The sequence below is a fragment of the Lithobates pipiens genome, unplaced genomic scaffold, assembly GCF_037356315.1.
Source record: "Lithobates pipiens isolate NorthernLeopardFrog02 unplaced genomic scaffold, aLitPip1_a1.2 Scaffold_37, whole genome shotgun sequence".
NCBI classification, from domain to species: Eukaryota; Metazoa; Chordata; class Amphibia; order Anura; family Ranidae; genus Lithobates; species Lithobates pipiens.
In genome coordinates, this window is record NW_027507825.1 from 12,117,482 (window position 1) to 12,129,584 (window position 12,103).

The following is a 12,103-nucleotide window of genomic DNA, read 5'->3' on the forward strand; positions in this document are numbered from 1 at the left end:
GTTTGACGAACAAGCCTACACACGGGCGGACTGTCCGCTCAAACTAAGTTTCAGCGGACAGTTTTACGGAATTTCCGAAAAACTTTGTTCGTCAGACTGTCCGCTGAAACTGTCCGCTGAAGCCCACACACGAGCGGACTGTCCGCCGAAACACTGTTCAGCGGACAAAGTTGAGCGAGCAGTCCCCGCGTGTGTACGCGGCCTAAGAATGCAACACCACTTTAGAATATTTTTTTTATATGCTGCCAACCAGATGGCGTATTTTTCAGGGAGGGTCTTGTATATTTCCACAGGACAATGCTAAACGGCATACTTCATCTATGACCACAGCATTGCTTCCTAGTAGAAGAGTATGAGTGTTTACTGGCCTGCCTGTAGTCCAGACCTTTCACCAATTGAAACAAAATGGAACATCTGGAAGACCAAGAACTGTTGAGTAGTTAGAATCCTATGTAGCACCTTCCACGTTAGTATAGGTTGCTAGGCAAATTTAGTTTTGCTCCTTCATAATCAGTGGAGCAGGGGTTCATTTCTTTAGTCTGCTCTGTGTCTTTCAAGTTGCTAATCAGATTACCTTCCCCTGCATTCTAGAGGATTTCAGAAGTGGGGGGAAGAATAGAGAGGCAGCTTGAATATTTATGGGGATCCAGTCAATATCAGGGGAAGTGTGCTCTGTAGGTGGCTGGAAAGCCCATAAATAGGATGAGACCTGGGGCAGGAGGGATATTCCTGAAATTATTTCTGCCAGAGAAATAACCTGTTAAAGGAGCTCTGCCCTTCAGGGAAGTCTACTGGAGGCACTGCTTGGAGGTCATCAATGTCCCATCTGTGGTCTAAGCTGGGGAAGGCCTATCTTCTAAAGCCTGGGATTTTTTTCTTACAGTCTGGAGAAGCTCACTGGAGGATACCCAGTGGAGGCTGCAGGGAAGAATGTCCAACTGTCCTCGGGTATCATGAGTCTGTGTCTCTCTCACTGAAGAGGGCCCAGAGGATATCAGAAGAAGGCAACTGGTGATCCTGTGGCATTGTAAGTGCTGATCTGTCAAATAGGTGGCTAAGACCTGGGGTGGGGGGGGGGGGGTTATTCCTGAGATAAGTTCTGCCAGGTCAGCTTTCTGGAGGTGCTGCTTAGAGGTTTTCAATGTCTCAGCTATAGACTAAGCTGGAAGACATATCTTCTAAAGCCTTGGATTTCTTTCTTTCGGTCTGGAGAAGTTCACTGGAGAATACCCGGTGGAGGTTGGGAAAAGAGTGTCAAGCTATGGCTGGATGTGGACTGGGTGCTAAGATTGTCCTGTTCTTGGTATCTTGTCTACTGCTAACAGTACAAGGTGGGCCGGCGGTCTTCTCAATAACTCCCCAATGTGATAATATGCTTTTGCAATTAAAGTTATTTTTTTCGTGTTTTGTTGCCTCACAACCTGGAATTAACATGGATTGTTTGAGGATTTGCATCATTTAATTTAAAGAACATGCAAGTAAACAACAAATAGGACAAAATAACAGAAAAAGTCAACGTGCATAACTACAGTGGTGTGAAAAAGTGTTTGCCCCCTTCCTCATTTCCTGTTCCTTTGCATGTTTGTCACACTTAAGTGTTTCGGAACATCAAACCAATTTAAACAATAGTCAAGGACAACACAAGTAAACACAAAATGCAATTTGTAAATGAAGGTGTTTATTATTAAAGGTGAAAAAAAATCCAAACCATCATGACCCTGTGTGAAAAAGTGATTGCCCCCCTTGTTAAAACATACTATAACTGTGGTTGTCCACACCTGAGTTCAATTTCTCTAGCCACACCCAGGCCTGATTATTGCCACACCTGTTCACAATCAAGGCATCACTTAAATAGGAGCTGCTTGACACAGTAAGGTCCACCAGAAGATCCTTAAAAGCTACACATCATGCCGAGACCCAAAGAAATTCAGGAACAATTGAGAAAGAAAGTAATTGAGATCTATCAGTCTGGAAAGGGTTATAAAGCCATTTCCAAAACTTTGGGAATCCAGCGAACCACAGTGAGAGCCATTATCCACAAATGGCGAAGACATGGAACAGTGGTGAACCTTCCCAGGAGTGGCCGGCCGCCCAAAATTACCCCAAGAGCACAGCGACGACTCATCCAAGAGGTCACAAAAGACCCCACAACAACGTCCAAGGAACTGCAGGCCTCACTTGCCTCAGTTAAGGTCAGCGTTCATTCCTCCACCATCAGGAAAAGACTGGGCAAAAATGGCCTGCATGGCAGAGTTCCAAGGAGAAAACCACTGCTGAGCAAAAAGAACATCAAAGCTCGTCTCAATTTCTCCACAACACATCTTGATGATCCCCAAGACTTTTGAGACAACATTCTGTGGACCGATGAGACAAAAGTGGAACTCTTTGGAAGGTGTGTGTCCAAGTATATCTGGCGTAGAAGGAACACTGCATTTCATAAAAAGAACATTATACCAACAGTAAAATATGGTGGTGGTAGTGTGATGGTCTGGGGCTGTTTTGCTGCTTCAGGACCTGGAAGACTTGCCGTGATAAAAGGAACTATGAATTCTGCTGTCTACCAAAAGATCCTGAAGGAGAATGTCCGACCATCTGTTTGTGTACTCAAGCTGAAACGAACTTGGGTTCTGCAGCAGGACAATGATCCTAAACACACCAGCAAGTCCATCACCGAATGGCTGAAGAAAAATAAAATGAAGACTTTGGAGTGGCCTAGCCAAAGTCCTGACCTGAATCCTATTGAGATGTTGTGGTATGACCTTAAAAAGGCCGTTCATGCTCGAAAACCCTCTAATGTAACTGAATTAGGACAATTCTGCAAAGATGAGTGGGCCAAAATTCCTCCAGGACGCTGTAAAAGCCTCATTGCACGTTATCGCAAACGCTTGGTTGCAGTTGTTGCTGCTAAGGGTGGCCCAACCAGTTATTAGGTTTAGGGGGCAATCACTTTTTCACACAGGGTCATGATGGTTTGGATTTTTTTTCACCTTTAATAATAAACACCTTCATTTACAAATTGCATTTTGTGTTTACTTGTGTTGTCCTTGACTATTGTTTAAATTGGTTTGATGTTCCGAAACACTTAAGTGTGACAAACATGCAAAGGAACAGGAAATGAGGAAGGGGGCAAACACTTTTTCACACCACTGTATTCCCCCCCAATACATTGTAGAGCCATCATTTGAAGCTATCACAGCTCCAAGTCACTTTGGATAAGTCTCTTTGAGCTTGCCACATCTTACCACTGGGATTTTTGCCCATTCCTCCTTGCAAAACTGCTCCAGCTCCTTCAAGTTGGATGGTTTGCGCTTGTGAGCAGCAATCTTTAAGTCCGATCACAGATTTTCTTTTGGATTGAGGTCTGGGCTTTGACTAGGCCATTCCAACACATTTACATGTTTCCTCTTAAACCACTCAAGTGTTGCTTTAGCAGTGTGTTTGGGGTCATTGTCCTGCTGGAAGGCGAGCCTCCGTCCTAGCCTGAAATCACACACAGAGTGCTACAGGTTTTGCTCAAGAATATCCCTGTATTTAGCACCATCCATCCTTCCCTCAACTCTCACCAGTTTCCCAGTCCCGTCTGCTGAAATACATCCCCACAGCATGATGCTGCCACCTCCATGTTTCACTGTGGGGGATGGTGTTCTTTGGGTGATGTGATGTGTTGGGTTTGCACCAGACATAGCATTTTTTTTGTTGGCCAAACAGTTAAATTTTAGTCTCATGAGACCAGAGCACCTTCCTCCATACATTTTGGGAGTCTCCCACATGCCTTTTCCAAACAATTCAAAACGTGCCATTTTGTTTTTTTCTGAAAGTAATGTCTTTCTTCTGGCCACTCTGCCATAAAGCCCAACTCTATGGAGCGTAAGCTTATTGTCTTCCTATGTACAGATACTCCAGTCTCTGCTGTGGAACTCTGCAGCTCCTCCAGGGTTACCTTAGGTCTCTGCGCTGCCTCTTTGATTAATGCCCTCCTTGCCCGCTCCGTGAGTTTTGGTGTGCAGCTGTCTCTTGGCAGGTTTGCTGTTGTGCCATGTTCTTTCCATTTGGTTATGATAGATTTGATGGTGCTCCTAGGGATCATCAAAGGTGTGGATATTTTTTTATAACCTAACCCTGACTTGTACTTCTCAACAAAATTGTCCCTTACTTGTTCAGAGAGTTTCTTGGTCTTCATGGCAGTGTTTGGTTAGTGGTGCATCTTGCTTAGGTGTTGCAGCCTCTGGGGGCCTTTCAGAAAGGTGTGTGTAGCACTAACCCCTGAAGAAGCTGTTGGTTTCTGTTGGGCTTACTGTTACCTGACCTGTTCACTGTGTCCATCTTAGGGGTCCCATTGTAGAGTGGATTAAAGAATGTTAGCTCCGACACTTAGTCCTTTTTCCAAAGATTTATTTGAAAGAACATGACGTTTTGCAATGGAGGGATAGAGGGTTAAGAGGGATTCAGGTACCTTGTAATTGCAGGTTAGAGGTATTTCCTTGATCCAGAGGACAAACAGCTTCCACAGGCTGGATCCAGCAACCATCAGATAGGCCTCTCTCACTAACCTAGCAGCCGGTGAGATGCTCGAACAAAGTCTCTGCCACAGACTTGTCAATTCAACGGAATAGCTGTGCAATCCTCTGCCACAGGAAAGCACAACCAGCAACTTGTTGTAAAGTTAAAGAGCTGTCACACAGTACCAGTTTCTTTCAGCCGATCCGGCAATACTATGTGATAGGTGACCCGGGATGCTTCCTCCAACTGAGTCTCCAGGCTCTTCCAGAGATACCAGCCTTGTTGCTCGGTCCTCTCCTGAAAAAGTCCTCCCCTGGATCCTGCAGTCGCTTAGCTTCAACCCGTAGGCAAGACAGCACAGGACCACCCCTGGATCGGTAGGCCCCAAGACTTTTGGGCCCACCCTTTCAGTTGCAAAGCCTCGGGCCAGCCAGCCCAGAGACATAGAGAAAGGCAGCACACATCTAAGGCCAGGAGGACCATGAGGTCGGGATAACGAACCCCAAAAATATGGCGCCTGTACTTTAAGTACCCGTACCCAGAATGCACAACAGGTGAACCACTCCTACCGGGCTATTTCTGAGTAAAAGGGGTACCCAATGCATTCAGCCTGTTGCATTTCCAACACTTACTGGTGGTGACAGCGACACCCACGGCCAAGTGGAAACGAGCACAACCCAGCTGAACTGGTACAGAAACCAGAACTTTGACATAATATGTCTGAGCCAAACTGCAGCTTCAGACAAAGTAAAATTTACAAAAATAGTAGTGTCTGTATTGAAGATACCAGCGCTACGTGTGTGTATATGTAATGACAGATCATATGACACTTAGATCGCACATAGGTGGACATCATTTCACTAATTATGTGACTTCTGAAGGTAATTGGTTGCACCAGAGCTTTTTATGGGCTTCATAACAAAGGTGGTGAATACACACGCACAGTTTTAATTTCTGACAAATAGTTTTATGTATATATTTTTCAAATTTTACTTCACCAACTTAGACTATTGTGTTCTGATCCATCACATATAATTCAGATAAAAAAAAAAAAAATTAACTAAAGCCTGTAATGTAACAAAATAGGTAAAAAGCCAAGGGGGTGAATACTTTTGCAAGCCACTATATGTTTTCTGTGGACAACCAAACAGACACAGTAAAAATTGTGTGTGTGTGTGTGTGCGGGTGGGGGGGGGGGGGGGGTGGAGTATCTCTTTTGCCGCGTACACACGACCAGACTTTTCGAGGGATTAAGTCTGACAGACTTTCGACGGAGTTCTGACGGAGTTCCGACAGAGTTCTGACGGACATTTCGAATGAGCGGACTTGGCCACACACAATCACACCAAACTCCGACGGATTCGAACGTGATGACGTACGACTGGACTCGAATAAGGAAGTTCATAGCCAGTGGCCAATAGCTGCCCTAGCGTTGGTTTTAGTCCGTCGGAATAGCATACACACGAGCGAATTTCTCGGTAGGAACTGGGTCCGACAGAGTTCTGGCGGAAAAATTTGAAGCATGTTCCATTTCTAAAGTCTGTTAGACTTTTACGAATCAAAAGTCCGTTGCAGCCCACACACGATCGAATGGTCTGCCGGAATCATTCCGTCAGACTTTGGATGTTGAAAAGTCCGGTCGTGTGTACGGGGCTTTTAACCACTTCCCGACCAGCGCACGACGATGTATGTCGACAGAATGGCACGGGCAGGCATATTGGCGTACATGTACGTCCAATATTCTATGCCGCCCTGCCATTGGGAGCGCGCCGCCGGCGGCGCGCTCCCGCGCTGGTCGGGACCCCCGTGAGTCCGGTCGCGGGACCCGCGGACTCGATCGCCTCGGGCATCCCCGCGATCGTCTCACGGAGCGGCCGAATGGAGGAAATGCTGTATAAACAACATTTTTCCATTCTGCCTAGCAACTAGTGACGCTGATCTCTGCTCCATGTGATTGGAGCAGAGATCAGTGTACACTAAATGAAAGCCCAACCCCCCCACAGTTAGTAACACACCCCTAGGAACACTTAACCCCTACACTGCCACCCACTGGTTAACCCTTTCACTGCCAGTGTCATTTACACAGGAATCACTGCATTTATATAGCAGTGATTACTGTATAAATGACAATGGTCCCAAAAATGTGTCAAAAATGTCCGATGGGTCCCCGACAATGTCGCAGTCACAATAAAAATCGCAGATCACCGCCATTACTAGTAAAAAAAAAAATAATAAAAAATTATTAATAAAAATGCTATAAAACTATCCCTATTTTGTAAACGCTATAACTTTTGCGCAAACCAATCAATAATCGCTTATTGCGATTTTTTTTACCAAAAATATGTAGAAGAATACGTATCGGCCTAAACTGAGGGAAAAAAATGTTTTTTTATATATTTTTGGGGGATATTTATTATAACAAAAAGTAAAAAATAATGCGTTTTTTTCAAAATTGTCGCTCTATTTTTGTTTATAGCGCAAAAAATAAAAAAGCGCAGGGGTGATCAAATACCACCAAATGAAAGCTCTATTTGTGGGAAAAAAAGGACGTCAATTTTGTTTGGGAGCCACGTCGCACGACCGCGCAATTGTCAGTTAAAGCGACGCAGTGCAGAATCGCAAAAAGTGGTCTGGTCTTTGACCAGCAAATTGGTCCGGTCTGCAAGTGGTTAAGTGAAGTCAACCAGAATGTGTGTACACTGTAGATGGTCTTCAAGTAGTTAATGGATTAACAATTCTCACTGGAGACATATGATAGTTATCCTTTAAAAGAAAGATAGGAAGAAAAAAAAAAAGCAGCAAACAAACCGAGTTTGCTGAAGACAAAGCATCCAACTTCCATTAAAATGCAAAACAAGCCAGGAAACACAACATGACAAAATAAGCAGATGTTGTATTGTGGGTGAAATAAGAAAATGACAAGATATAGCCCTAATTTGTATAATAAATAAGCAGAGCTGATTAGATGTATGCAGGCTGGAACAACACAATTAGAAGTCTTCCCAGGCGCATTCTCTTCTAACTTTTCCTCCAAGGAATTGGTTTTCTTCTCCCGTACAAAATGGATAAATCAGATTCAGAGGCAGTTACCTGAGAAGAATAAGGGGAGACAGCTGAGCAGAGCAGCTGAGCATCAATATCAGCAAACACAATAGACGTTCTTACCGAAATGAGCTGTAATCAGCGCTCAGTGTGTCTCCGCATGTGTGTTGAAGGACCTCATGAAAGGGAACTTGCAGTTTGCACCATCTTGTTGTAAAATAATACACAAACTATAATATTAAAGGGCCCCGGTCATGGTCAGGAAAAAAAAAAGCTGCTAAAACATTTCCAAAGTGCAAGCAACTACATTTGTTATCCTAAAGCCCCATACACACTATCAGTTTTTCTGTTGAGTTTTTCCATCAGATTTACCAAAACCATATAATATGAGGTCAAACCTTAGAAGTTTCAATGTGTATGCAATCAGGCAGGCCCTTCTACTACATGGTTTTGGTAAACCTGAAGGAAAAACACAGCAGAAAAACTGATAGTGTGTATGGGGCTTTAAAGTACTCCTTGAATACCCAAACAATGAATGTCCCTGATAAGATGCAGTCATTGTTTGGTCAACAATTTTCCATCAGGCTCCTATGACTATTCAGTTGGAGTTTGTCAAGCCAGGTAGTGCCTGAATGGCTATCCAGGGATCGAAGTTTGATTGATTCAGCAGAATTCTGCTGAAATTGGACCCCGGTATGACCAACCATTATTCTCCACCATCATCAGGACCTATGAAGTTCCTCAGATTTAGCGCCATGTCCAACCAAACCATTTAATGATAAAAACCTGCCAGATGTTCTAATTCTTCTCCACTCCAAACAAAATGTAAAAAGGTTTATGCACTTTAAATGATTTTCGGTGTGACTTTCAAATTCAGATTAAATCCTGCCCCTTCTAAGTTATGTTCTTCCCCCTCCTGAGCTAGGCCCCACCTAAGGCCGCGTACACACGGGCGGATTGTATGGCCAACTAAGTTCGTCAGACAATCCGACAGACAGTCCGTCCTACTTTTGAATGAACGAACTTGACCACACACGATGAACAGACAGTCCGCTGAAAGCTTGCGTGATGACGTGTACGGCACGTACGACGGGACTAGAAATTCGACGTCCAATACACTGCAATGCAGCCTTCGGCCGTGTAAATCCTTTCTGAGCATGCGCCATACTTAGTCCGTCCAACTTGCCTACACACGAGCGGACTGTCCGCTGAAACCAAGTTTGGACGGACTGTATTACGGAAATTCCGAAAGACTTAGTCCGCCAGACTGTCCGCTGAAAAAGTCCGCTGAAGCCCACACACGAGCGGACTGTCCGCTGAAACACGTTTCAGCGGACTAAGTTGGACAGACAGTCCGCCTGTGTGTACACGGCCTAAGCCAGGCAAAAGTCTAAATTGTCAAACTTTTATATCACATGGTTGGGCCTTAGCAGTAGGAATGAGTGCCATGTACCTGACTAAGGAGCTTGAGATGACGACGGTGGCCTCTTGCACAATTCCCTTTCGATCTCCCCTAAGACTCCTTTCACACTGGGGCGTTTTTCAGGCGTTTTTCAGGCGCTTTAGCATTAAAAAAAAGCCTGTAAAGCGCTTGAAAGAAGCCTCATCTGCAGTGCCAATGTGAAAGCCCGAGTGCTTTAAGAGCCCTTTCACAATGTCAGCGCCCGAAAAACGCTCGTAAAGCGCCGCTTAAACTAGCAGCGCTTTACCAGCGTTTTTCGAGCGTCCCAATAACGCTCGAAAAACGCTGGTAAAGTGCTGCTAGTTTAAGCGGCGCTTTACGAGCGTTTTTCGAGCGTTATTGGGACGCTTTTAACCCTTGCTAGTGGCCAAATAAAGGGTTAAAAGCACCCACAAAACGCTACTGCCAATAGCGTTTTTCAGGCATTTTTCAGGCGTTTTACAGGCGCTTCCCATTGATTTCAATGGGAAGGGGCGCTTTAGGAGCGTTGTATTCACCGCTCCAAAAGCACTGCAAAGAAGCTGCTTGCAGGACTTTTTTTGACGCCCTGCCAGCGCAGCGCCTCAGTGTGAAAGCACTCGGGTTTTTACATTGGGATTGCAGTTGCAGCTTCTTTCAGGCGCTTTTTTAAAAGCTAAAGCGCCTGAAAAATGCCCCAGTGTGAAAGGGATCTCGGTGGGAAAGCACTCGGGCTTTTACATCGGGATTGCAGTTGCGGCTTCTTTGAGGCGCTTTTTTTTAACGCTAAAGCGCATGAAAAACGCCTGAAAAACGCCCCAGTGTGAAAGGGGTCTAAGAGTTGCGACAGGGGCTGCAAGGGCAATGGAAGGGCACAGGTGCCAGAAAGCTGGTAAACAACTTAGGAGCACTGGTGTCAAGTAAGCAGAAGCACAGCAGTGAGGGCACCCAGAATACAGTCCAATAGAGATCAGAGCCGGGTCACAAGATGAATAAGGTAACAGTCAAGCAGGAAGGCACTAATTTGTGAGCAGGATCAAGGTCAAGGATGAGTGGAAATTGGTAATTAGCTGGCAGCAAGTCAATCGATAGGCAAAATTGATAGGTACCATCTTGGTCAAGAATCCAGTCCGGGGTCAGTAATAAAGGTAAGCAGCAAACATAGATAGGCAAGGATTTTCTAGAAGCAGGTTCAGGATCAAGGATAACAGGAACTCAAGCTTAAAGTGGGGTACCCCCTAAAAAAAAAATACTGCAGCTGCTGGCTTTTAATAATCGGACACTTACCTGCCCCAGGGTCCAGCGATGCAGGGGAACGAAGCCCCCCCCTCGCTCCCCGCTCTGCTCGCGGCGCCGTCATGCATACTGTGGGCACCCGGCTGTGGCTTCACAGCCGGGCACTCACTGCGCATGCGCGAGCGGCGCAGGGCGCCGTGATACGCCGTACAGTCACCTGGGACACATGACAGGTCCCAGGTGAATGTGCGGCGCTAGGGGAAGTGATGTCACCAGCCCGGGCAATGAAGAAGGCAGATTACAAGGGACCCCTAGCAACCGGTATTTAGAGGTGAGTAAAAAATTTGTTTTTTTTGCCAATTATTTTTATTTTATTTTTTTTATGAATTTTAAAGCGGGAGTCCACCGGGACTCCACAATTTTTTTTTTTTTTTAAAAAGCCAGCAGCTACAAATACTGCAGCTGCTGACTTTTAAAATAGTGACACTTACCTGTCCAGCCCGCCCGCGATGTCGGCACCCGAAGCCGATCGCTCGGTCGTCTCTCGGGTCCTGCCGCCGCCATCTTGGGTATGGGAATCAGGAAATGGAGCCTTTCGGCTTCATTTCCCGGTTCCCTCCTGCGCATGCGCGAATCGCGCGGCGCAATAAGGACGCTCCCCACTGCCTCTGGGAGCTGTGTGTTTCCCAGCAGGCAGCGGGGCACTTGCGGGAAGGGGCGGGCAGTTGCGGAAAGGGGCGTAAGTTACGCCCCTTTCCGCAGAGAGCTATCCCGGAAGTGGGTGCTGTTACCTGGATTATCCAGGTAACTGCACCCCCCTCCCCCCTGAAAGGTGCCGATTGTGGCACCGGAGGGGGGGAGGGTTCCAATGAGCGGAAGGTCCACTTTAGGGTGGACCTCCGCTTTAAGCAGCTTTTAATTTTTTGGTGGCAACACCACTTTAAAGACCACGCAGCAATGATCTGATGCAAAACCCAGGTTTAATTAAAACATTAGATGCCAGCATCTGTGGGGGGTGTGCTTGTGCGTCCATGTGTACACCACCGTGTGCGCATTCCTATGTGTGTATGCATTCACATATTTGAACCTTACAGCTGCCATGACCCTTCTCACATGATTGGGTTTGAGTCCCAACCTGAAAGTCAGTTGTCATTCCTCAGCCAATAAGCTGTGGGCTGGGTATTCCTTAACATACAGAAAGGGAGTCCTGGTGACATCACTGAGGTGCCCATGTGGCCTTATTAGTTCAATGGCATCATAGGCATCCTCAACCCTCGCCTGTAGCTGATTGGACAAGCTTTGACAGTTGACTTCCAGGTCCAGACCCAAACCCTGTTCAGAACAAAAACAATCTTCTCCTTCTCCTTAAAAGCGTACAGTCAATATCTCTGAACAGTAACAGAAATGTGTACAGTATATCGTGCTTATGGGATCGAAGGCATTCCATGTGCTTAGAAAATGACTTAAAGAATATCATAAGTACATGTGTTCACTGATCTGGTAAGTTAACTTTAACCACTTGCTTACTGGGCACTTAAACCCCCTTCCTGTCCAGGCCAACTTTCAGCGCTGTCACTCTTTGAATGACAATTGCGCGGTCATGCTACACTGTACTCATATTAAAATTGTTATAATTTTTTTCACACAAACAAAGCTTACTTTTGGTGGTATTTCATCACTGATGGGGTTTTCATTTTATGCTAAACAAACAAAAAAAAGACAGAAAATTTTGAAAAAAACAACCGTTTTCGTAGATTGTTATACAATTTTGCAAACACGTAATTTTTCTCCTTTATTGATATGCGCTGATGAGGCACACTTATGGCCACTGAAAGGCTGCACTGATGGGCACTGAAAGGCAGCATTGATGGGCACTGATAGGTGGCACTGATGAGGCTGCACTGA